Source organism: Ornithodoros turicata, chromosome 4, assembly GCF_037126465.1.
Source record: "Ornithodoros turicata isolate Travis chromosome 4, ASM3712646v1, whole genome shotgun sequence".
NCBI lineage: Eukaryota > Metazoa > Arthropoda > Arachnida > Ixodida > Argasidae > Ornithodoros > Ornithodoros turicata.
The window spans coordinates 80,124,654-80,152,165 of record NC_088204.1 but is presented as its reverse complement, the minus strand read 5'-3'; the positions used below and the strand labels follow the sequence as shown (position 1 = coordinate 80,152,165).

General features: G+C 47.1%; 1 protein-coding gene across 2 annotated transcripts in view; it reads right to left on the bottom strand.

Annotated features, from left to right (window-relative positions):
- Positions 1–27,512, bottom strand: part of LOC135392062 (protein singed-like) — a 61,137-nt gene that overhangs the window by 18,405 nt on the left and 15,220 nt on the right. The window lies entirely within an intron of this gene.

The window sequence follows — 27,512 nt, the reverse complement described above, 5'->3', positions numbered from 1 at the left end:
CTCACGGAAGATTCTAGTGGAAGAAAAAGCAAAAACACTGCTCACAGAGAAGAAGTTCCGTCCCGTGTTACGTGAGCATTCACACGGTGCGGAATATCAGGAGTGGCGTACTGCGCACTTAGCAGACGACACTTCGCAGACGACACCGTCAGCGTCTTTTCCTGTCGTCTGCTAGGAAATATCTTGTGGCTGCGTTGCAGGATATTCCCCCACGGTTAGCAGTGTACGTGTGTTTTTTTTTCACGTTTTTCGCGACTTCCGCTTCTGCGGGGAAGGTCGCTCGTGTGAATACACGGTTACTCCACCGTTCTTCAAGTGTGAGCGACAAAATTCACGCGTGTGTGTGTGGGAGCGATAGCGAGGAACCCGTTTAATATCCCCGCGACGTCCCTTTCGTTGACAAACTCGACCCTTATTCTTCCTCCCGCAAAGCAACGACGTGCCTTATTCCCTATACGTTATTTGGGAACGCCCATACATCCCAAAGTTCACAAGCTCGACTCCCTTTCTGAGGAAACTTTTATTTTCTTCTCTTTCCAGCATCGCATTCAGAATGACGTAGCATTTTTGTAGCGTCTAAATCAGCGAAATTTACGTCGTGCGTCGAGGCTTGGCTCGCGTGACAGCTGGCGTCGGAGAGAAAGTCTAATGAAAGCGTGGAAGCAACGGGCGTTTTGTTTCCTTTAGTTCTAGCTCACTATAGGTGTGACGTCAAAGAGTATATAACACTCTGTGGTTTCAAATTATACTTTCTTTTGATCCCGTACTATCACCGTGAAGCAACTAACTGTAGCAATGGCCGGTGGGAGGACGGAGACAGGGCCCACTTCAGGAGGAACTGTGCAGACGTCCGTCTGGAAGGTATGCCAGAGATCCCACAGGAAAACTCTCAGACAGTACAGCCTGTGGGTAGGATTCGAACTCACGACCTTCCAGTCCTGATCATGACGTGGAAGCTGCCACAAACAAGCATACTCTGTATCATAGCCTCCTATATATACTAGGAGGCTATATCTGTATCCACTTACACACGCCACAGGTCATTGCAAAAGCAATGTTGCACTGAATGTTCTGAGAACCGGCATTCCTTGGCGACTGCTTGTCTGAAGAACGTTGAGAGCATTCACACGGTGCGGAATATCGGAAGTGGCGTACTGCGCACTTAGCAGACGACACTTCGCAGACGACACCGTCAGCGTCTTTCCTGTCGTCTGCTACGGAATATCTTGTGGCTACGTTGCAGGATATTCCCCACGGTTAGCAGTGTACGTAGAACACTGGACGTTTGAGCGCTCGCGCTCAGAAATCGAATCTCCGTGCGCTCATCCCGATATATTTTTGTCCGAAACAAAAAGTTCCAATGAAGTAGACCAAGAGAGGAGAGAACCTCGTGAGTGACCGTTCAACGGAGCAATCGTCCATAAAGATATGACCTCGCTTCTATATCTGTCCTATAGTCCTTCCTGGCCGGTGCACGAGAGGGCATTGTTTCACGAACTGGTCACGCTCCACCAACGGCGACTCTCACCTGCCGTCGAGGAACAATGGCCTCCGGTAAGATTTAAACGGGGAATACGTCTCGTAAAAGACACCACTGCACATCGACCGGTTATCGGACACACGGAAGTGCATGTTCCTGCAGCGGCGACGGTATTTGATTGTCGGCTGCCAGAGATCTCGGACGTCCCCTTTTCCGGGACTACGTCGGCGGGCCCGCATGCCGTCCTCAGTTGCTTTGTTTTTTTTTTTCTTTCAAATTCTGTGTTTTTCAAATTCCGTGTTAGCGCCGCGAGGCAACTGTGGCTACGAGTGGCGTACAGACGCGGACAGGTGGAGAGAGGACAGCAGGAAGGAGTGGGGGATAGGGGGTACGTCGTGGGCCGACTTCAGGAGGAACTCTGCAGACATTCGCCTGGAAAGTCTCACGGAAAACCCAGGAAAAACCTAAGACAGATCGGTGCCTGGATTCGAACCCGTGACACTCCCCAGGCTCGGCGTGGAAGACGATCATCCTAACTACTACTCCACGCGAGCTGGTCATAGTAGCTTTGTCCAGGGGCGTCGGAGGTTCCTCACGGCAAAGGGGGCGAGCCCTAACCTAACCTAACCTAACCTAACCTAACCCAACCCAACCCAACCTAACCTACAGGAGCCATTGATGTGCTTTTTAGAAATGACTCGTCAACGTAATCCGATGACTATATGGAGGACGAAACGCATTTGGGAAGGCCACCTCGCGTTCTTGATTACCTTAAGGCGAAAAAGGAATTGGCGCTGGAGCAGCACAAACTGAAATATTGGGTGATTGTTTCATTAAGTGCGATAAGACAAATAGAAGTTAGCGAGCGGTGGCGTGTTCCTTTATTTTTTAATTTTTGTTCTCGTCAAAAGCGCAGTGGTGTAGACTTCAAAGGGTGTCGATTATTGTTGCACTAAAAAGACTCTGCCAGGTGTTCTTGCCACGGCTCAGGCAAAGACAGCAGATGTGCTACATGTGTCATAAAGCACACTCGCGTCTTCATGAAATCCGCGTTTTCCTGTGTCGTCTAAGCAAGGCTACTAAATGGAGTGTTGCTACTCTTCGCCCAGCAGGTCCGCACATACAGCAATTACTATATTCCATTCGGGCGAATTTAGTCTTCTACTTTTTAAACGGGATGTTCCTTTTCACTCTGCCCGGTAACAGAGCTGAAAGCGTGTCTGTCTCGGCCGACACGCACAGATAAGAAATGGCGTGACGGGACCCTCAGAGCGAAGGTTCAGGGGTGGGGCGGGGGAGCAGGGCCCCCAGAAAGGAGGGGGGGAGGGCGACCGCCCCCTCTGTCCCCACCCTCCGACGTCCCTGGCTTTGCCAGTGCTCTGCGAACGGGCACCGTTGAGGACAGTAGCATGTACTCAGAGCACTACCGAAGCCATTGAGGACACCACTGTGGGATTTCCTCAGCGTCCTTGCGAGGGGGCCTGGTGTCAACATCAGGCTCCTCTTGTTCTCCTTTTCTTGTAGAGTACATTCTATTATTTCTTTCGTTCTTTTTACATTTCGTGTTAGAAACGCGAATCAAATATGCGTTCCGGGACGCCTTCAAGGGAACTGTGATTGACGCCGGACAAAGTCCTCACGCGCGATGGAAATCGACCCCACTACCACCGAGTCTTTAGGGTGGTCTAACGGCAAGTTCAATCAACTTTTACCGTGCCACGAAGCCCCTTTACGTCCTCCGGTAAAGCAAAGTGAGACCATAATGAAAGCAAGACCCACATTAACGCCATACTGTCGATCCCATAGAAGGTGCTTTCCTATTCTGGCCTGCGTACTTGTTTATTCAATTCCTTCTCTTGACCCTTGACGTCCGTGGTTGCCATTTCTCACTCCGAAGAGCGTGGCGAGGAGATTATTGGCGGGCTTCGAGAGGATAAACCGTGGGATGTATCATATGCGGTACGAGCACACGCTGCCTTTTATCGCTAATCAGCATACTTTGTGCTATAGTGCGGTATATACAGCCATATTGGGAACCTTCCTGTATAGGCCCCGGGAAGTCTAGTGGCACGAAAATTGTTACCGGCGGTCCGTGCGGGAATATAATTGGTACAATCAGAGCTTGGCCTCTATATCTGCTGTTCTGCACGCTATGTATACTTGGCATACAAGCTTCAAACGGGTACGATAATACTTTGTATAGGATACCCATAAGGACCTATATAGGTTGTACGAGAAATAGGCCGATGTTCATTTGGCAGCGCTATGGACTGGCCGTTCGGGATTCATTGGGACCTCATCAGGATAATGACTGAACGCCGCGGTTGTGATCTTGCGCGACACCGTAGTGGTCAGTCCGTGGACAAATTTTGCTCACCTGAGGGTTCTTTGGCCGTATTTAACTCGGAAGATAACGTGTCTAAACACCTTATCATCAAGTTGCTGGCGCCCTCGGCAGGGTTCGAACCCGATGCATCGGGATATATCTCCAGCAGTGCGCAGGTAGGGAGAATGGAATGTATGTACTAGAAGATTATATTAGAATGCTGGCCACACCCCTGAAATTGTCATTTTTGTAAGAGCGCGGTATGTTTTTCATTTCGAATGGTATAATATCGCGCTTTTCTGCAGTAATGTGACAATTGGAACACACGCAGAGCCCTCTTGCGTTTATTTTGTGAAACATAACGTCATGCGAGTGCCTGCTACGTATGGCGTGGAGGCTGCTGGAGCTGATACAGAGTGCAGTAAAGACTCAAAGTTCACGCTCAAGGGCTTAATAAAAGAATGTCGGTATTGGATCGGAGGTCGAGGTATTCAACCAGAAAAGGAACTTAAACAACGAAAGCCGCTACTACCGCTATAATCATTGCGCAGTACTTCTCAGTACCGCTACCGTAGATTTTTACAAAAACCGCACTTTTCGGAGTTCACTTTTGTGTGGAACGTTGCATCGAATAACCCTCTTAAATCAGCCTTCGCTACCTCATACTTAATTTTTTTTTTGCACTACCCAACTACCCCGTTTCTCTACCTTCACTACCTCCCCTCACCGACATTTCCCAACATCCTCGTCGCAATATTCATTCGTACCATCCTCTGAAGTTCACCCACTCAATTAAGAAAAACCAACCCAATCCATCAATCGATAAACACTAACCACCACCTGTGCAGCCACTCGAGACTCTCAACGAACGAGCGCGCTACACAAACTTCACCCGCACCATCCATCACCCATCCCACCAGGAACACACCTCCTCCAAAGACGCCAACCTACCTGTTATCAATCCTCATTGTGCAGAAGTACAAACTATCACCTCTCAGCAGAGATAAATACACCTCGAGTATTCCAAAAAACACCAACGGGGGGCTTCTCCTCTTGAGGGACCGAATTCACAAGCACGAGGAACAATCTTCCGGAGACAAGGGAAGAGAAGACCAGCTCCTCCTCGACAGAGATCACCGACACAAGTGCGAGGAACTCGTCGGATGGCCACACTTTTTGAAGCTCAAACGGGGGTCCAGAAAACCAGTGGAGCGTTGATCGCCTCTCTGGTTCCTCCTCATCCTCTTGTTGTCGTCGCCGTGGACTTCCTTCACTGTTAACCCAGATTCCGCAGCCATTGTTTAGCCAAGGGATGATGGTGATGCTGCCGGAGGAGATCATCGCCAGCCACCGCTACACGAAGGGGGGTACCTTTTGTCGGTGGTGATGCCAGCGATGGTATATGGGGCTGTTCTTTTGTGTGCTGGGTGAATGAAAGTGTCGCGGATCGGATAGTGAGAGCTTGGGGGTTGCATCGCCTTGACGGGTTGCGCAGGATTTCGTAATTAAAAGTTCACTCTGGGATTTCAAGGTTGCGCGTCTTGACTATAGTAACTACCGTATTTTCCGGTGTATAACGCGCACCTATAAAAGCGGGCCAAATTTGAAATTAAAAAAAAAAAGAAAGAGAGAGAGAGAGAGATTAGGAAATGACTTAATAGACAAGAAGAGAAACAAAAACATCCGATAACACCCGAAGACACAATTATCGCCCGATTTCTCCCCGAATTAGATTTTATAATAGCGCCCGATTTTTACCCGCCGAATCTGAGAAAAGCATTTAACCCGAAAAAGTCACTCCCTAGTTATATAGGTTGTTCAGAAAACGTCATTCTTCACGATATAGACAGGGTGTCCTTCTAAGCTGTAGCCTTAAAATTCCCTGACTTTTCCAGGCTTTCACTGACTACAGTATTTCAAGCGAATTCCCTGTCCAAAACAAAAAGGGAACTTGGTGCCTGCTGCTCCGTTTTGATACCCCCAGATCCTTCATAAAATGGACCATTTATTGAGAAGTTAATAAAACTGCCCCGCTTTTCTGCCTCCGAGCTTGTCCTATTGGAGAACTGCTACTCGCGATTCACTGTGCATCCATGACAGCACTTGTCTGCGATATTCCTTGCGACATTCCATGACTGCGATATTCCCCGACTTCAGCTGCCCTTTTCTTTGGCAAATCCCCTGACAACCCCCCGACTTTTCCAGTCACATCCAAATTCCCCCGATAACTCCCTGTTATCCAGATTTTCCAGGATGGTATAGACACCCTGATTGGTCCATTGATCCACGAATCGACGCCGTCTCTCTGATTATTGACCTTATCGTAAGGAAGAGCTAAATATCCACACGAGCAGCCTAAAAACATACACACAAAGCGCGCTTTGTCTTCGCGTTGCCCGCTGCTCGCTTTTCTTTTAGCGCTCATAGGCCAGTTCTGCAGTCAAGGCAATTGGGGCGCCTATATAACCCGCTCTCTGACGTAGCGTAACAAACGGGCTAACGTTATTATTTTGTCCAGCGCTAACTCCGCGAAGCAGCTGCTGCTATATGCGGCGTATAAAGACGTAGACGAAATGAGACAGGACGGCGCGTTCTGGGCCGACTTCACGAATAACTGTGCCTGCGTGTCTTCTATAAAGTCTGCTGGAAAATCTGAGACCGCATGCAAGTCAGTTTTCGGGTTCGAACCCACCACCAGCCAGTCATTCACATGCCCTTGGAATGACCACCGACAAGCTGTAACTGGGACACGCCGTCGGGGAAGATGTTAATGGGTGTCTGGCAACCAGAGAGGGACGCAGGATCGAATCCCGCAGATGGCCGTATCTCTAGTCGTCATGACACGTAATGTTTACAAGAGGTCACGTGTGAGAATGCTGTGTGTGATGGGGACGGCGAACCAACAATGTTATACCTGGGATGTTAACATGAATGATCGGCACAGTCTCCCCTGAAGTCGGCCCAGGACGCATACTACCTTCCCCCTTTCCTGCTGTTGTCTCTGCGCCTGTCCATGTCCGCACATCGCTCCATAGCCCCAAGATGCTTCACAGTGCGGAATTTTTGAAAATGATAGATAATTTTAGAATAGAGAACGATAGAGAATAGAGATCACAGAGCCCCTCGGGTACTCGGAGCTGCTCTGTGGTACCCTATTCTAAAGCTCTCTGCAGTTTCCAGACGTGCACGTTAAAACCCCACATGCGTGCCTCCTAATGGGACCCGGTTGTTGCGCGTCATCCCACGCACCTGCGGAAATGCGGCCCATTGAATGTTCGCGAGTTTTCGCAAGTTTTCGCGAGTTATCGCAATTTTAAAGGCACGCGGAAATTTCGAGCAAGAATTGCCACTTGGAAAACTATGCTGGAATCGCAAACTTCATTCTCGCAGTTGGTTTCGCGGTAGGACTTTTCAGCACTGTGCAATATATGCCGCTTATATCAACTGGTCATATAGTTTCAGGCTCATCACAAATCAAGCCACACATTTTAGCATCCATAATTCGCGAAATTTAGTGCCCGATTCGCGAGAAATCGTGGGGCCGAGAAATTTACGGAAAATCAGAGCTAACCGGAAGCCGAACGCTATATGAACCGATCCACCGAGGTTCATCACCAGCATCATCATCGTTCGTCGTCATCATCATCATCATCATCAATGTTGTTTGCGAATGTGTGCGTGTTATCGGCCATCATTTACTGAGAAATTAGTAAAACTGCCCAACTTTTCTGCCTCCCAGCTTGTCGTATATTGGAGAACTGCTACTCGCGATTCACTGTGCATGCATGACAGCACTTGTCTGCGCTATTCCTTGCGACATTCCATGACTGCGATATTCCCCGACGACATATCCACATCCATATCGACTATTGGCCATCGCACTGGATTCGACCAAACGCACGTTCACCCGATTCTTCGTTCCAGTGGATGCTCCAAAGCACCCGTATACGTTTGAAGCCAACAAACTTCGCCGCAAACAAATATTTTTCTTAATCTCTCTCTCTCTCTCTCTCTTTTTTTTTTTCTCCGCTTCGTTGTATGTGGAATCGTTATTCTTGCTCACATATATATATTCCCGTAACATATTTCCTCCGTAACTCTCTTGACCATCAGCGACGGCTGCAGCGGAGCAACCGTTACATCAACGGGCCAGAAAGAAAGAAAAAATAAGCAACAAAAAGCTCCCGAGAGAGATAAATGAAGTAGCTTTTCGGCCCAGTTCAAAAACGCGCAATGGAAAGAAGAGAAAAAAAAAACAACAACAAAAAACAAGAAAAACAGCAAGCAGTCTCGTAATCATCGCGGTAGAATGCCCATCCAGGGCTAGAGGATATATTCTCTCGCGCGTGTTTTGAAGATCTCATTTACGTTTTTCTTTTATCATTTTTCTTCCTCGAAGTCCGATAGAGTACTACAAGAAACAGTGTTCGTATGTGCGCCAACGGAAGGTTAGATGATAGGACTGAAGGAGAATAAATTATGGAAGGGTTTATCGTGTTGCGCTGGCAGGAGATGTGCCTATATAGGCTATAGGTTACACAGCTACCGCGTTTCTGTAGTATGACTTCTGTGTTACAATTATAATTTGCATATATAGACACTATTGCATGCGCTAATTTATTTATACAAGGACTCTATTGACATACATGCTTTGATTGACATGCTGCCGAACTCAAAAAAGAGAGGTAACCATGGGTTGCAATTATACAACTATCTTTCTTTTTTTTTTTTTCGATACGAAACTAATCACAGCTGCAGCTAGCACGTTACAGTACCAACTTATAATTACTTTCCAGTTGCCTTTTAAGAAACGAAGGCCCAGTAAAGGTAATTCTGAAAAAAATTGTTTTCGGTTGTAAGAATCTTTGAAGGCCCGCTTGCACGAAATCGTTTGAGGGAAACACTCAATTAGTTTTTCACTCAAGCATCAGTGCACCCAGTGTGCATTGAGTGAAACACTCGTTGAGTATTCCCCTCAAACAGTTTCGTGCAAGCGGTGTTGAACAGCAGAGGCTCTCGAACCGGGCTCACGCGCCTCCCCTGCACCCTCTTCTTTATTGTCGGCACGCTCGGCGCCTTACACTAGTGTTTGTACAGTTCAGCCGCCCCAATTACATCCCCCGCTCCTCACACTCGAGTAACCGACACTTCAATTGCACTGCCAATGACGAGGACGGTGCCCAGAATAGAACAGACTCTCTTCGAAACGAGGCTTCGACGTGAGGCTCTCGTTTCAATCAAGCAGTATAGGTCTAGCTGTTTTACCAAATCATCGTCAGTAAGCGCCTTTCCCGCATTAAAAAAAAAAGAAAAAAAAATCTTTCGCGGGTATGAACCTTCTGAACAAACGACCAACCGAGGTTTGAAAACTGATTGATTGATTGATTGATTGATTGGATGCTTAATAGCGCAACAACAACGGACGTCATACAGTTTGAAAACGAGTGCGTGGAGAAACACAGCACTACTGGAATAACTTAACCACGGCTGCATTTTAAATTACTTAAAACTTAGTCACTATCCAAGAGGCTAATATACTGCCACGGAAGGATCCGCGATGTCCACGAGAAACCTGACATGGGCTTCAAGCGCAGGTCGGCTTAGGTCAATCGGCCAGTGCCCTTCAGCGTCTTCTTCCCGATAAAGCCATTCAAGCACCCCTTCTCATTCGCACGAAAGCTTAAGCACGAAAGCTTAAAAAAAAAGGAAAGCTCATATCGTCAGTGCCGGGTGGCTAATTAGAGGAGCCTTGTTGCTCGAAATTCCCAGACGAAAGCAATGTGGGCCAAGAGCACAATGAGAGCCAACGGAGGCCAAAAATGCTGCCAATTTTCCACGTTACTACCTCTAGCGTGCGATCATTCATGTGCCGTACGTTGCTCCCGTAATGAGATACATAGTTGCTCTCATTTACTCGCCCCGCGATTATCCCGCGGTGTTTGAGTCACTGAGACTGTGAGCGCTCTATATACGTGCAAGACTCCGCGATGTTTCTCGGACGTGTCATACCCGTGACGAGAAAGAGTTGAAGGTGTTACAAACTGAGACGTGCTCGCTTCTCAGGACATATTCTATGTTGTACCTATTCTCATGTCTCTGTCGACCTCACAGAGGTGGGCTACGTCACGACTAATGCCCTTATGGGGAATGTGCGTCCTGGGCCAACTTCTAAGGAAACTCTGCCGACATATGAAGAAAAGTGCCTTAGGAAAAAAGAGCCCATGCGTCCCTTCTTCTTCTAAGGGCTAGAAGAAGAACAGTCTCTGTTCGAAATATCGGAGGCTCCCGTCCTGAGGCACTTCCCTTCATATTTCCTTTGCCGGTTCGCTGGATTTTCTATCCCTTCTACGTGCCGAGATATGCCTGGCAGTGTCTGAGGAAAACCCAGGAAAAACCCCAGACAGCGCAGCCGGCACTGCGATCCGAACCCGGGTACCTCCCAATCTCAACGTGACATGGCCAGCACGCGAACCACTGGAGCCATAGGCGCCCGCCGACTGCGGGGGGGGGGGGGGGGGGGGGTATGACCCCCCCCCCCGGAGCTTCCCCAGGGGGGGCAGGTCCCCTCCGGGAAGTCTACCCAGCTGACACTCAAGATGAAAGATTCGAGGGATATCCTAAGAATCGCGTGTTTCATGTGAGTGATCACGAAAATCCATCCATTTGCCTCACACAGTCGCAACACAGAATTCCGGACACCCTGCCCGACCTCTGTGCATGAAAGGGGGGGGGGGGGGGTGGGGGGGGGGACGTTGTGCCCCAGCCACCTCCGGCAGATTGAAAACTCTCCGCCTATATGACTGGAGCCACGCGGGCTGGTGGTGTACCCACTGTATTGAGTGAGCGTTGCCCGTGATGATGGCTATCCCGGGACGAAAAATACCCCATTAAAAAGAGAAACAGTTCATAGATTTATTGAACAGCAAACAGTATATATAGAGCAATCTGCGAAATTCGTCGACAAATATAACCGCTGCATAGCAGCAACGACACGAACGTGAGGAAAGTGCATGACCCGATCAGATTGAACGAAGGCGGAGCGACTCAATAGACCATTCTTTCAAAGCCTACTATTCTGTTCTCGAGAAAGACCTTTCGGCTTTATATAGTGGCCATTCAGGATGTCCTCCACGCCCACTCCCCTACCAACAAACCTTTCTTCATGCCGCTGAATGAGCTTAAAATTCGCTCTGTGTGCTTCTGCGCATTCATCGCTTTTAAGCGACACCGTTGTAGTTCCGGTCCATTGCACCTACGCTTGTGAAGAATTGTGGCTTACTATATGGATTTTGGCGTCTAGGCAACGGGGTGTTCCCCCCCTACCCCCAGGCACATGAATATGCCTCAGATATATCAATATACCTCGGACACGTCAACATGCACCATGCAGACACATCAATATGCTCCAACACTCCAAGACGTTCCAGGGCTATCCATGTATAGACGTTTTGCCAATTATGGCATTTTGCAAGTTTTTACACCAACGAATGATCATTTCCCGTAACTCAGTTATGCGATTGTGTTAGTTCCACATTTGCATCACGAAGCAACTGAGGTCACATACCTACGGTATAATGCAGATCCTGAGTGACTTGAATACAGCCAAAGCGGAACTCAGCGGGAGTAAAAGTATGACATTTTCGTCTTGTGATAAATCCACAGACCGCTTCTACCAATAACCCTATGGGTACATCCCGAAACATTTCGGTCGGAGCAAGAATCTAACCTCCAGATTGAAGTTTACGCATCTTGCGTTGTCTCTCGGCATTGGAGAGAAATTTTGAGCTATTTATCACATTTATATAGGTTCGAAATCGACTATCGGACTGACTTGGACTGATATCGTAGTGACCAATGTTCGTGTCTTCAGAATCTCACCGAATTATATGCCATTGAAATCACGCTGTATACTTGTGAAATATTCTCTCTCTTTGTCACGTGGAAGCGTTATTTTGTAGTATTGAGACGGATGACGTCATACAGCGCACAATCAGCCCTCGCGTCTGGCAACACTGCACTTCAAAGTTACGATTTCAGCCTCCTTACCCACAGCTACTGGCAGTGTTCCAACGTGGAGTGGAGAGCGGAGACACGTGCTATTGCTAGGAAAACAGGCGTCAGAGCTCCCGGTGATGTCACCTATACTCTCGGACAATCCGAATCTATACGAGGTTTTGCGGGTTCTTTGATTGGTTGATTCATTTTGTGTTCTTTTTTTTTTTCGCAACAACAGCAAGGGTCATAAGCTGGTTCTTTTGAAAATTCGTGTAAGCGGGTCATATTCACAGACGGCATCTGTATTTCGCGTGGTGAGTACTGTAGCGAGCGGAACAAATTACTTTTTTTACACTTTTTTTTCTGTTCGCGATGTCACTCTCTCAAGTTATCATGCGTAAATGTAAATAAGGGTTATTTACGTGAACGTCAACCTCTATCCCAAGTCTCAAGCCAAGCCAAGCCAAGTCCCAAGCCAAGGAACGACTTAGGCTAGGCGTTAGAAAATCGGCACACACCGATACCGAATCTCATCATGGTGGTGGTGGTGGTGGTGGTAGTGGTGAGAGGGCTCGCCGTTGTCGGACTCAGGCTCCGACATCACGGCGTTCTCAGGAACCAATAGGAAATATCGAGGCGCTCGCGAATTCTGTGACGTCAGAGCTTAGCGCGGAAGTTTGCGCAAGGACTCTAGCGTATAGTACAATGCATGCCAGCACGAGCATCGAAGTGTCACAATCCCTTTAAATTGTTCGGGGCATTCCCCTTCCTCCTCCCTCCTGTTTACAACAATGTCGCCCCCTTGTGAAATTTCTGCTCCACAACTCGTCTCGCGAGTGAATACTTTCAAAGGTCGCACGAAGACCCATACGCATTGAGCAAATGGCGAGGTTGTCGACATCGCCGCGTTTGAAGTGAGCGTCATTATAAATGAAGGCCAGCCGCAGCTCCGTTATTGCGTCGCTTCATGTCGTACGTACCACGTCATGAGCGAAGAGGCTGTGAAACAAAACGAGTCTCATTTGCGACAGGGTTTGTCATAGCGCGCTCGATCTACTTGATGACCACTGGTACAGTCTCCAGGACTACCTGGTGACGGTTGATAACCTCTAGCACTTCTTGGCCATGGATAATCTCCAGGTCCAGGGCTACTTGATGACCACTGGTACAGTCTCCAGGACTACCTGGTGACGGTTGATAACCTCTAGCACTGCTTGGCCATGGATAATCTCCAGGTCCATGGCTACTTGATGACCACTGGTACAGTCTCCAGGACTACCTGGTGACGGTTGATAACCTCTAGCACTTCTTGGCCATGGATAATCTCCAGGTCCAAGGCTACTTAATGATGACGATTAATAGTCGACTCACAAGTAAAAACGTCAAGAGCATGGAGAAAATGGCTTCCCAAAGATGGCAATGCTGTTGAGAGGTATACTATCTTGCGATTCCTCATGGTTTGGGTTCCGACTTTACGGAGTTTTCGTTTGGCAAATATCGCCGGGTTCCAATTTCTAGAAAATATCGAGTTTTTCGGAGATACCTTTCGAAGGTCCTTCTAATATAGGTATCTCCGAAGAACTCGAAATTTTCCAGAAATTGAAAACTCGGGTAACTCCCCCAATTTCCTGCCAAATGAAAACTCGAAAAAGTCGGAATCTTACTTATGATGTTTCGAGTCATCGCGCAAAATATATGTATATTTTAATTCCAGCAGATTACTTGTCATTGACCGCATGAGCATTTATTAGCGCATTTGTCAGTATACTATATTAACAACAGCGTCCGCTCGGGTGTCATACCACCACAAGTTCTGCTGTCTGAGGTGTATTTCCTGTGTTCCCTTTGAAGTCGGCCCACGACCTGTCTCCTACCCCCTTCCTGCCGTTCTCTCTCCCCATGCACATTCATAGATTCGATTGCTTCGCGGCGATAGCGTGGAACCAAAATGGAAAAGGGGCACCGGCGACCTCCGCTTGGGTGCGTCTGCTAATCTTGACGACATTTCTAAACCCAACACACGCATATGATGCGGACGGACAGAAAATGTGACGCTCAGCGTCTCCACCTACCGCGCACAGTTCAACGCAACCCCCCCCCCCCCCTGTTAGCACCGCGAAGCACGTGGAGCTATGAACTGTGTATACGGACGTGTACGGACGGCGAGAGAACTGTAGGAAACGTACTAGACACGAATTTATTAGTATGCATTGTGGGCCGACTTCAGGGAGAACTGTGCCCACATCCACATGTGTCACATCTGACGGAAACCCGGAGGAAAAACCTGAGACAGCGCAGCTGGTGGCGGGATTCGAACGCAGCACCTAAAGACTGCAACCAGCAGCATTTAGCGTATAGACTATATACGCTGTTAAAACAGGTGGTGGTGGTGGTGGTGGTGGTGGTGGTGGTGGTGGTGGTGATGGTGAAAGGGCTTGCCGTTGTCGGCCTCACGTATGTGGGCAACGTCACGACTGATGCCCTGGGGAAATGTGCGTCCTGGGCCGACTTCTAGGGGAACTGTGCCGACATATGTCACCACAAACAAACAAACAAATTCACCACATAGCACGTTCCTATAGCCAACCATCATTCCGAATGAGACCATTCTGTGTATTGATTTGTTGAAAATGGGAGGTGGCGCCTACCGTAACATATATTATGCATGTCCCAGATAGGCGCCTCCCCCCTGTTTTGAACAAATCAGGACACAGAACGATATCATTCGGAATGATGCTTGGCTATAGGAACGTGCTATGTGGTGAAGTTCTGTCTTAAAAGTGTAGCACCAACAAACTGACAATGTATCCACTCAGCCATATCACCGAGGTCAACTTCAACCACCTCCTAAACCAGGGGAGTTTCCGGAGGTGCGAATAAAACCTGGTACGGCGCGCGAGCCTTTCAACTATATACTACGTTCACCACCAAACGCAACAGACACACAAAAGCGGTGCCAAAGACGACTCAATGTTGCCGGTCACGCCCCACGAAACAATATCTAATCTACCATACAGCTTGATCGGCGTGACAGCCCCACCCGACTGAATGCCGAGAGATCTCGAACCGCGCTCAATATATATACTACCAGCAAAATCGCATCAGCACGCTATCGGGTTTCGCCCAAGAAAAGCTCACAATACGTACTATATATAGGTCAAGTCTGACCCGTTCGGGTGCCTGGACTGTACATAGTATATATATAATATAAGCACATGGGAAAACGAGATTTCGCAGACGGGCCGCCCACCTGTGCATTGTTGCCTACGCGGATGGAAAGAATGGGGCTAAGAAGAGGTGGCTAACTCTGTCGGAATGCGATGATTGAGAGGCGGAGGTATTCGTCCGGCCCGAAGAGGAAATGGAATAATTTTTGGGCGATATGGATGCGTTTTGCATGCGAAGTGGCTCGGAGTGTGTACTCGTGAGTATACGTTGAGATCGTGTGTGTGTGTGTTTCGTATTCAGTTTTCCCCCTGTCTCGGGTTTTTATACCTTCTTCGTTCTCGGGAGTTTTTCCGGTCCGCCGTGGCGTCAGCGTTAGAAGTAGTGAATGTGATGCTCATTTCGAAGAAGCGTTCTTTTTTTTTTATTTCTTTGCACGAGCCAATAGTATTGCAAAGCCGCCGTTGAAACTGTGAGTGCTCTCAACGGTAGGCGGTGTTTCTTCTGTGAATTTGTGTCGTAAAATCTGTATTGACAGAACGGCAAAAACATTGTGTGCGCTAGTCCTTCTTCTCGTGGAATTATTTTCCGTGTGCCTTCTACAAAAAAAAAAAAAAAAAAAAGAAAAAGGGAAAAGATAAAGTCCATCGTACGCTGCTACAACACATAAAATAAGCAGAATAAAAGTTCTCCCGAATCTAGATATCCTGCATTTAAATCCCGAAGAGCAGGACAGAAGTTACATTATTATACAGGACTGGCGTGCCGCCTTTATGCCATACAGAAAATATTAGGAAAAGAGAAAGAGAGAAAGAAACAGCCTTGTAAATGTAGGGGGGATTTATTGAAAAAAAAAAGATAAAAGTAAAAAGGTTAATGTAAGCTTCTTCACAAAAGGCATCGCTTTTTGGGTTCGTAAAATAATGACACGACACTCTGCGCATCAGTTAAAGTTGCTCCGTTCCTTGCATCTTTCATTCAATGGCAGATTCCATTGTTTAGAAAATGCAATTAGTACAACGCCCAGCGTGTTCTTGCTGTTTCTTCTCAGAACTGTCTGCATAAACGGGCATCTGTTGCCGTCAGCCGAGAGACAGACATGCACGCTCGCCAGATGACTGAACTCGTCAGAACGGCGAGCGTAAACTTTCCCATTCGCAAGGCCAAGGCTACGTGGGGTATCGTTCTCAACAAAGGATTCGTTTGTATAAGACGCTACGCGATATCATGAATGATGCACAAAAGTGGAGTCGTAATGAAGTCCGCTCGAGACAAAGTGAAAGTTGAAATGAAAAGAAAACGGAAACACGGGCAACGGCGTTGCATTTGAAACAGGTACGTCGATTTCTCAGCAGACGACATGCCAAGTCGTACAATGCAGAAGACCTTGTTCTGCGTCGTCTGCAATGTCGCCTGTTTCAGAAGCAGACGACAGGGTGGTATAGCGTGCTAAAAAGCTCATTCGTACAGGGTATGTGCGTTTTTCAGTCACGTCTGACTTTTTGTAACCGCATGCGCAACAGTACATCATGCTCCTTTGTCTTTCACGGTCTCCACTCAAACTCCTACCGGGCACCTCCGTGATAATATCCATCAATCTCTGACGTCCGCTTTTCCATTCGCTTTAATAAGTCCTGTCTTTTCATTATATTCCTTCATTTCTGCAGACGGAGGGACGGTGTCAAAACCCTCTTTTCGGCTTGTTCGTGCACAATATAACTACTCCACTTTAAAATTTACCCGCATTTCTCTGATTGATAATGATAATCACCATTAAAATTTTAAAAAGCATCTTTAATATTTATCGACTTGATAATGATAATTATAGCTTTACGTCGCGAGGCATCCATGATCATCAGCGACGCCACAGCGGTCGTTCTGTGGACCTTGTCACCAAAAGTTTCTACATTCATCATCGTGATCCAGCGAGGCTGGCCATTTATCTGTTACGTAACTTCGATATTTCCCCACCTTTCACGGCCGACGGGACACACAGAACCTTCATTTCACCTTGCCGGTAGACAGTTCGTCTGTAAATGCGTCATCGGAGTTGTGTCGTCTGCATTATCATCCTCAGCAGACGACAAACACTCAAGCGCTCCTTATGGTTTGTTGGTGCACAGAAATTAATCATCTGTCATGAAATTCATCCGCATTGCGTGGCAGATAGCGTCATGACTCGCGATTCTTTGCAGACAATTTCCCACGTCTATAGAGGTCCTCAACACGAGACGCCCATATTGCTGACGATGCTGTTCGTCGTCTGCTTTAAATAAGGACGACGTTTCGGTCAATTCCGGTCGTCTGCAAGACGGCCCAGGACACAGACTAAAAATAATCCTGCCCCTTTTCTCGTGGCAGACATATCCGAGTTGTGAACGCTATCATTACGAGAACCATAATTCCGTTTTCAGCTGTCGACGGCTGAGTTTCATCATCTCTGCTGAGTACGCAAACGGACATACAGTGCTGGGAAGAAAGAGAGAGAGAGAGAGAGAAAGAGAGAGAGAGAGAGAGAGACGGTTTTCTTTTGAAGACGGTTCAGTGGGAAGGATTGCTTTGCTCTCTGTGCACTTTTTGTTGTTATTTTGAACAGCATTCGACTAACTACTGATTCTGTCTCTTCTATATGGGACACTTCGTCAATGACATGTGGATAAGATTTTTTTTTTCTTTTTTCTGTTGGCACCAGGCAAAAAGTTAGCAGGCGGGACAGTCAAAGTTTATATTGCCGCGCTAATGGGATGATATCGTGGTCTAACACACGTCGGCTAGATGAGAGATGCAATCAGTAAAACGTGCCTGGAATACATTTGCAGCAAAATTATCAAGGCGCGATGAGGGCGAGATAACAGCCAGATCAAAATCGCTATCGTTCGGCTAATTTCGAAATCAATATTAAAAAGTCAGGGTACATATACTATAATTTCCGAGCCGGAAACCTGCTGTCGCGTTTGTATTTTCACATTTTGTATTTCCGCTGCATTTTTCTTTTTTTAGTTACATCGTACTGCCTGTTTAAGTACTCTGCTTGTATACTCCTTGTACTATAGTGCTCTAAATATCAATTGAAATAAGAAAGGACAGGCTGTTATTGCTCGTTGGTGGCAGGGATAGTCCCAGCATTTTCGTCCCCCGCAGACGAAGAGGGGGTGACACCAATATTTGCTTGCTTCTATGACGTTTTCCCCCTTTGCTGGCCGCTATTTGGGGGTGGGAGGGGGGGGGCATTTGGAGACTGCTGGGAAAATCCCTGTTTGATAGTGCCTCGAAGGACGTGCTGATGACTGGGAGGTGGTGGGTTCGAATCCTTCCACGGGCTGTGCCGTCTCACGTTTTCCCTGGGTTATCCCGAACGGCGTTACAACAATTCCCCTTGAAGTCGACCCAGGACGCAAGCCATATCACTTTTTTTTTCTCACTCCTTCCTGCTGTACTCCGTCCCATTGTCTGTACACCGTTCTAAAACCAGTGTTGTTTCGCAAAGCTAGCAGCGAGTTTTATTTCGCTTTTCGCCACAAATGTATTCTTCATTTTTTCGGCCGGCAGTCCGCGCGCAGATACGTATCACGCGTTTATACGTATCTGGATTTCTCATCTGGTTCTTGATAGACAGTGAACGCCCTCTGATGGTAGTTCTTGAGAAGAGCCTGATGGCAGAGAATGTTGCGCCGGAGAAATCGAGCTCCGCAGAGCAGCCGATAAGGAGGGATCCCGCCGTCTGTTGTGAGGACGGTCGGTTGTACGGCACAAAGGGGGCAAGGTTGTTGCAGGATGCTGAAATTTTTGCGAAAAAATTCTATAAAAAAATTCTATAAAGAGAAAAAATAATATATATATTATTATTATATTATATATATATATATATAAAGAGGGGGAAAAGCCATTAAAAAAATAAGTAAATGATGCTAGACGTGTTTGAAATTCAAACTTACAGATTAAAATGGCTTCTATGGCTGCACGTAGAGAAACAGATACTCATTGAACGATGCGACAGCACCAGAGGACACGTGTTTCGCCGTGTTTGCGGCTCGTCGGCCCTGGGTAGCTGCGCATCGTTCGGGATTGGCAAACCAGGGGTCACTCAGCGAGCGATATACACCTGGGAGGGTGACTGAGCACTCCTCAATGCCACAGTGCAAGCCAGTGAATTATAAAGAGGGGGGAAAAGCCATTAAAAAAATAAGTAAATGATGCTAGACGTGTTTGAAATTCAAACTTACAGATTAAAATGGCTTCTATGGCTGCACGTAGAGAAACAGATACTCATTGAACGGTATATATATATACAGTCAACCCTCGATTTATGAACCTTCGATTTATGAATCCCCTCGTTTTATGAACACGAGCACTGGGAACCAAACTTTTTCCATTCATTTTTCCCTCGTTTTATGAACCTCGATATTCGAATAATGAACGGAATTTCTGGGAACCAACTAGGAGTTGCCCAGCGTTTTTGCCCTCAATTTATGAACGGATCGTTCCGAGGTCAACAGAAACCTTCAAAGGGATAATTCCGTGGTCTTATGAATGACGCCTGAACGGACAAAACGTTTTCCAGGTATTGCACCCTCGGTACTTAACCCCTCGAAATCCGAACAACAAACGGGTTTTCCGGGGTCGCACAAGGTGCGACCAAGTGTTCCTGACCTCAGTTGGTGAATAAGGTGGTCGATGTCACCCGGAGATTAATTAACGGAGGTTAAAAAACCCGGAGGAAATCCGAGACCAGTCCAGTGCGAATGTTGTGACATCTCTTATTTCCGAGATTGACACAGCCGAAGGCATGGTCCAAAGCAAAATTAAACAATTTAGTATTGTATAATAAACAGAGTGTGAATGCGCTAACGTCTGTTCTTTGTGAGATTGATACAGCAGAAGGCATGGTCAAATGCAAAATTACACAATATATGGCATTATAAACACAATCCCAACTCGGAAATACTGTTGCATTTGCTCGATAGTACTCAGTTAACTGTATTTTCGATTTATGAATCCCTCGATTTATGAACGATTTTTCGGGGAACCGAGGGTGTTCATAAATCGAGGGTTGACTGTATATATATATATATATATATATATATTATATTATATTATATATTATTATATACTATCAGAAAAAATTCTATAAGGTGAGGTTATTTCGGACGAGCGATTGCGGCGCCAATATTTAGCAATTTTGGGGAAATATACGCGCACAGATTGCGGACAGTGGTTGATTACGGGAATTCTGCTAACTTAAAGCTCCAGTGACAATTTTAGTAAAACTTGGCGAAAAGTGAAACGAAAGTACACATAGTAACAGTTTGCAAAATGTTACTCGTTGTATAAAAAAATAGTTAGGGTGCCACGGTGATTATATTATTCATATGATGCAACGGGCATCGAGTGTGTTGGGCTCTATATTCATGGGTAGTAATCACCCAGTAAGTCGAGACTGTTCCTCAGATTCGAGCAAACGTTACTTCCATCAAACAAGGATCGCTGCAATTATGAGCAGTTTTTCCTTTCTTTCTTTGTCTCCTATACCGGGTGTCCCACCGAAAAAGGGCCAGGGGCTAATGATCTACAGAGTGATCTACACAAATGGAACCAACTGTACGTGCTTGGCTATTGTGTGGTCTATCCAAAAATAGATTTTTCATCGCCCCTTGTCAATTAATTAGCGGTAATTAATTTTCAAACTTTTTAATTATCGGTTTTAGCTCTGAGATGTCAATGAGGAAGTTGTAGTACATGTCGAAAAAGACGCAACTGAAGTGGTTCGAGGTTGCTATGGCTTCTGGTTTAGTTTTTTCCCGGGTTTAAAAATTGGTTTCTGAAGCCGCGCGCACCACAGAGCGCTTCCCATAATTCGGCGCCCGCGTGCGACGATTGCAGTGCACTCTGATAGGTGTGCCGTGAAACAGGTGAAATATCTTCCTCTTGTGTGAAGTGGCCCAAGGATGGTCTCCAAGTGCTAATATCAAAGTCAATGTACGCCGGAGGGCGCTGGAATCGTCGCGCGCGGGTGCCGGACTGCCGGACTTTTAAGCTCGGGAAAAAACGAAACCACAAGCCATAGCTACCTCGAACCACTTCAGTTGTGTCTCTTTCGACATCTACTACAACCTCCTCATTGACATCTGAGAGCTAAAACCGATGATTGAAAAGTTGGAAAATTAATTACCGCTAATTAATTGACAAGGGGCGATGAAAAAAAATTTGGATAGACCACACAATTGCCGAGCACGTACAGTTGGTTGCATTTGTGTAAAGCACTCAGTTTTTTTTTTTTTAGCCCCTGGCCCTCTTTCGGTGGGACACCCTGTAGATCAAAGTTTCCAACAGAGCCAGAAAAAGTTGTTCCTTCGCCACAGCTCAGCGCTACGACATGATCCTTCTTAACGTCGACGTAGAAAAAAAGAAAAAAAAAGAAGAAAAATGCTGTTACAGCGAGGAAAGGCAAGTGTTCACATAAAACACTAGTGACCTACTTTATGTACTCCCGCACCACATATCGGGGATTTTGACAAATTGGTGCACCCGGATTGGAGTAATCTTGTTTGCCAGGCGTTCCGATACAGGGATTCCACGCGTAGAGTATATAGCATACCTCCCACACCGTGACCTTATATGTATATATTGTTGCGGATGACCTAGATTCGCTTGAATGGAATCTGGATGCGTTCATCGCATCACTTTCATTGTGATCGATATACGTTGGTTGTAGACGGCGTAACACTCAAGTTCCTGCTGCGAATTACTGTTGCCGGGGGATGTTTACCTTCCGAGTGTTTTTCTCTTTTGTGGTATCTCGAATGAAATAAATACGATACGTACGAAACGTACAACGTAATATACCGTATTTTCCTGTATATAACGCGCGGGTTATACAGCAAAAAAGTGTTCTGAAGAGGTCCTGCGCGTTATCTAACGGTGCGCGTTGTACACGAGAATATTTTCCCGCATAATTCCTTTTCAGGTCGGTGACGTATAAACAGACCTTTTTAGAAAAGCAAGCGCCACCTGTGGCACGCAAGGGCTCATGGGAACTTAGAGCGCCTACAAGCATTATGAGACGGCCAGAGGCGGAGGTAGAAGAAGAAGAACAACAACATTCCCGGTGTGCGCAGCAGCGGCGTCAGCCGAGATACACCATAACCGTAGCAGACGACAGAGCAGTGTCCCTCAAAGTTCCCATGCTGCTTTGCTCTGCGCGCTTGGTGGCGCGAGCATCTTTTTCAAATCGTCTATTCTAGCCTCTTCCAGAGTGTGTTGTGGCTTTCTCCCATATCTCCAGTTGACAAAACCGGCGAAAGGACGCTGGACTGCATAAACGATTAATGATTTAAGGATACTATTCAAGCAGTCAATAATCTTGAATTCATTTCAGAAGAATGGCGTATTTGAGAAGAGACACGGAAGGGAAAGCAGAGAGGAGACTGAAGTATACAATGACAGCGACGATGTTGCATCGGAGTTTAACGGATTTGACTAAACGTGTTTCAAATATAGCATATATATGCATATATGATACACCACGTTGGTTTATTGTGTATGCGGATGGCAGTACAGAAGCTTTTAGAACCATTGCGGTGCGCGTTATACATCGAACATATTTCAAATTCGGCCCGTCTTTAGGTGTGCGCGTTATACACCGCAAAATACGGTATTCCCTTATCCTGTACTCGTTGTTGGTTTATTTTACGATATTGTTACATATTTTATTTCTACTACTATTATATCCTAACGTAATGGTGCCAACCCCATCTGGGGAAGCCCCTAATATGGGAACCACGGTGCAAGTTGCTTATAGGTGGTTGTACGTCGCACGATATTGAAAAGTCGGAAAGAGTAAGAGACTTGGGGATAATACGCGCTCTGGGTCGACTTCGCGGGCGACTTCGCCGACATTCCCCAAAGGAAAGCATTTCGGGAAAACTCGTGGAAAACCCGAAACGTCACATCCGCCAGTTCCCAGCTTGACCTTGGAGCTGCCAACAACACGACACAACACACAACCGCGTTCTAGCTAGCAACAGTTGCTGCTGGACAGTTGCAAGAAGGCGGTTGTGTCGTGTTGTGGTTGTCCGTGTTCCGGGGGTGGGTGGGGGGGGGGTGATGGTGATAGGGCTTGCCGTTGTCGGCCTCACGTATGTGGGCAACGTCACGACTGACGCCCTGGGAGAATGTGCGTCCTGGGCCGACTTCTAAGGGAACTGTGCCGACATATGTCTGAAAGCGTCTGAGGAAATCCCAGGAAAAACCCCAGATAGCACAGCCGGCACCGGGATTCGAACCCGGGTACCTCCTTGTCCGTGTTCCGCGCCATGTCGTCCCTCGATAATAACCAATTCGCTCGCACCAGCGCTCTCTTAAGGCCCGAATTCTCGGTTCGCCCTCAGTGTTAAGCGCACGCGAAGGGGCCCTTCTGTCCATGCTTCGTGAATGGACGAAAGGGTCCCTGCGCGTGCACTTAACCCTCAGGGCGGAGCGAGAATCCGGGCTTAGACAAGACGTTCTTCTTCTTTATCGACGAATAGGAAAAAAACGCGCATGTTTCTTGTATCCTCCGCGCGTAACCTCACAAAGGAAACGATACGTCTTTTCCAACGGCGCTTTCCAATGTGGAGTGTCTTGCCGTGCGTGCCACGGCTGTGTCTGGTTAGCGCTGACGTGCTCCGGCATTTCCGCTGCATCCCCTCGTACTGTCCCCCCTTCTTTAAGCTTCCGCTGCTCCCCTCCTGGTTGCCGGGGAAGATAAACCACGCCTCAACATCAAAAACATCCTCCGTAGACGACCAGGGAAGAAAAAAAAATGCTCGTATAGGACTGAGCGTGGTGTTGCTGCGTCGCAGCTGGAACGACCGACTCGTTTCTCCAATGCTGTGCAATCTGCAATGTTTTCTTTTCGTGGCTCTTTTCTTTTTAAATTGCTAGTCGGAATAGTCAACCCCACCCGTGGTGATATTTGTTTGATTCGTAGCGTTCTCTTGTCGCGTGTTGCATTGGGGATCGTGCGCGTCCCAGGCAGACTTCGTAGGGAATTGTGCCGACATATGCCATACAGCGTGTGAGGGAGACGCAGATAAGACAGCCGGTGCCGGAATTCGAACCCGGGTCACCTCTCAGTCCCGATGTGGGAGGATGCCGTCTTAGTCACGAAGGCACGGGAACTGTTTTTTTTTTAAAAACTGTTTTCTTTTAACAACATTCTACGAGGAGCTGGTACATAGAGATATAAAGTCGGGACAGCTACAGCCAATCGCCGTAGACGATTTCCAACGCTGCTTTGCTGTGACTACTGCCCATGCAGCTGATGGTGACTCGCCGCAGAAAGCATTGTTCTGATTGGCGGACTCTTATTTGGGGCACCCACGTCACGTGGGCATGCGCTCAGGCCTTATACTCTAGGGGTAGATGTGATGTTGTACATGAAGGATGTGGACGACACGTCCTGGGCCGACTTCAATGAGAACTGTGCCGTCCATCTGGCGAGTATGTCGGAAAGCGGCTTCAAGCAGCTAGTACTGCACCTTTTTGGCAAGTCCCTGCGTGTAGTATTCATTGTAGTGAACTAAAATGAATAAATGAAATGAAAAGAAAAGCCAGGGGAAACCTCGGACAGCACGACGCTGGCGTGTTTCAGTATTAGCACGCTGTACTTCATCGCTGTTTGACGCTACGAGTGCAAGTATTCAAACAGTGAACCACAAGGCGCATAATACTTGCATAATATTTTTTTCTCTGCAGTCTGCACTGTTATTTTTTTTTCTTCATAATAAAAACATCTATGGCACCCGCTTACTGATGAGCAATGCTGTAGGTGGGATGCGATAGGGTGCGCCGCGGGTAAAGCTATGGAATGACGTCACGTGCACGCCACCTATAGGGATTATTCGCATGACGTCATCCGTGGCAGAGGACCACTGTTGCTAGCAGATTTCCCGCCATAACGTATAGGTCCTCAGGTTCTGGCTGGTCCAGGCCTTCACTGTGTATTTGGTGTTTCAAAGTTACTGTGTCTGTGTGTATATTATTTGTACCACATTCAAGTAATCTCCGTGTTTTCAACGTTGACAAACCTCTAAACAGCATATGGTAACTTCGAGGGACATACGTCATGGCGTCGATTTATCGCCTTTTCGAAGCTATATAGCGCGCCCTCTGGATGGGATGACGTCAGTGAATATAAACTCTATTAGAACCACACCCAACCTGTCCTAACCTAGACTAGCCCGGTCCGTCTTCTCCGAGGTCGCTGCTGAGAAGTAAAGTACCGGGTGTTATGCCGTAGTTTTGTGCAGTGCTTAAGTGACATTCATATGCTGCACTACCATCCCATATAGCTGGCCTCCTCGCTCCACTTTCACCCATTTGAGTAAGAAAGCATTGGGCTTTCTTCCACAAGGAAAAATGCGAATGAGCAAAATATCAAAATAACTGTATTCTCAGAACGTGCTTCGAAATTATCCACCCTCGTTTACAAGAACCATGACCATCGCAGAACGAGCCAGCGACGCCAGCGACACCAGCGACGCGTCGCGGCTCATTGGAGACGACATCGTTAACGACGCCGTCTGCGAAACAGAGGTTGAAGAGTTTCCTTAAAGAAACATCCAAATAATACCGAAAGAGAGATAACAGAAAAGGTGTCAAAGAAGGCATCGCATAAAGCGACATCTTTTTTGTCGTCTGCTTCATCCATCGGTTACAGACGAGCGAGTTTGAAGGCCAAGTTTGCAGACGACAGCGCAACGGAGGATATCGTCTGCTAGTTTAAAGAAAAAACGAAAAAAGAAAAACGCAGTGTTCTCAAGAACGGGTTTATTGGTTTCGGCTTGGACCGCGCTCGTGAGGAGAGGTACAGGTGGGCGTATCCAAAAAGATTCCTTCTGGGCGCGTGACTGACAGTTGGGGTTACTCCGCATGGCGGCACTGTAGATGTTTTAGTGGTGTCTGGTATAGTTGACGTTGTAAAAGCCATCTCATGTTGCATTCAGACAGAGTGCTTTTCGTGTCCTGCAGTCAATGTACTCGTTGGAATATATTGTTCCTGTGGGGCCTATTACGTGAATGTTTTTCAATAGATACGCAACACTTTTACGTAATGGATGTGGAAAGGCGGAAAGTCAGCACTATAGGAAAAACGAGATGGATGACGTCAGTTGTCCAACTTCAAGTGGGAAGCATAAGTACATCCCCTCACATATCTACCTGGAACGGTTGCTGGAAACCTGCAGTGAAGAGCTACTGGTGGGGATCGACCCTGGATCATCTCCTTCCAATCTTTGTTAGGATAAAAGTAACGTTTCCACCACATATCAAGGGACTTTTTTCCCCCTTTGATTCAGTGTTAGCGCCACGAAGCAACTACGACTATGAGCGGCGTACAGATGTGGACAGATGGAGAGAGGACAACAGGAAGGAGTGGGGGGACAGGGGGATTAGTATGCATCCTAGGCCGACTTCAGGGGGGAACTGTGCCGACATTCGTCTGGAAAGTCTTCGGAAAACCCAGGGAAAACCTCAGACTGCACAGCCGATGGTATAGGATTCGAACCCACTACCTCCCGATCTTTAGAACGACCTTGGCTACTACCAACGAGCGGTACGCCTTAACCCGCTCGGCCGTGCCGCTGGTACGGACTTAAATTAAATTAAATTAATGGTAATTACATATGGGCTGAAACGCAGCAACTGCCTCCTTGAGAATATAGTCCCTACTAGTAGATAGTGGCTAAATTATGCGCTGTAGAATCAATTAGCATGCGATCAGCAGCATCGAATAGAATCAATGTACAATTAATGAATTAGTAGAATCGATCACCAGCCATTGAACGGATACTGCACCCGCTCGTTGCTGATGGCTTCAAGGTCATGCTGAAGACTGGAAGACGATGAATTTGAATTCTATACGACCGGTTGTGTCTCAGGTTTTTCCTGGGCTTTTCGATAGACTGTCCAGGCCCGGATGTCCGCTCGGTTATTTTCCGCGAAGATGGCCCAGGACGCACAGTTCCCTCCCCCTGTCACTCTCGCATCTTCCTCTCTCGAATTGTCCGCGTCCGTCCACCACTAACAGCGAAAGTTGCTTCTTGGTGCCAACACTGAGTTGGACAAAAACAAAGAAAGAAAGAAAGAAAGAAAAACAAACAAACAAAAACAATCAATCAACAATCATTGTTGGTAACGTCTCACGCTCTGACTTCTCATCGCATTACCTTCGCCGTGCATAGTACGTCGCATCCAGAGGACTGACGACGGTTCCAGCTCTAAGAATATAAAGAAGATTCAAAATTCAGCAGCTGTGCGTTAGCAGCTTGCACGTTATAGGGTTCCTTTCATCTCCCGATATCATTCCCATTTTAGAAGTTATATCTGGCCCTTGCCAAACCTCCTTTCTTCTTCTTCTTCGTCCAATGAGATGATGGCCGTGAGCCATTAAGGGAGATTGGCTATGGCGTGCTAGAAGGCCCGCTAGAAGGCATTCTAGCCCGCCATAGATTGGCCTTTCGTGGATGACGGCCAGTGATTGTAAGGATGAAGAAGAAGAAATTTGCC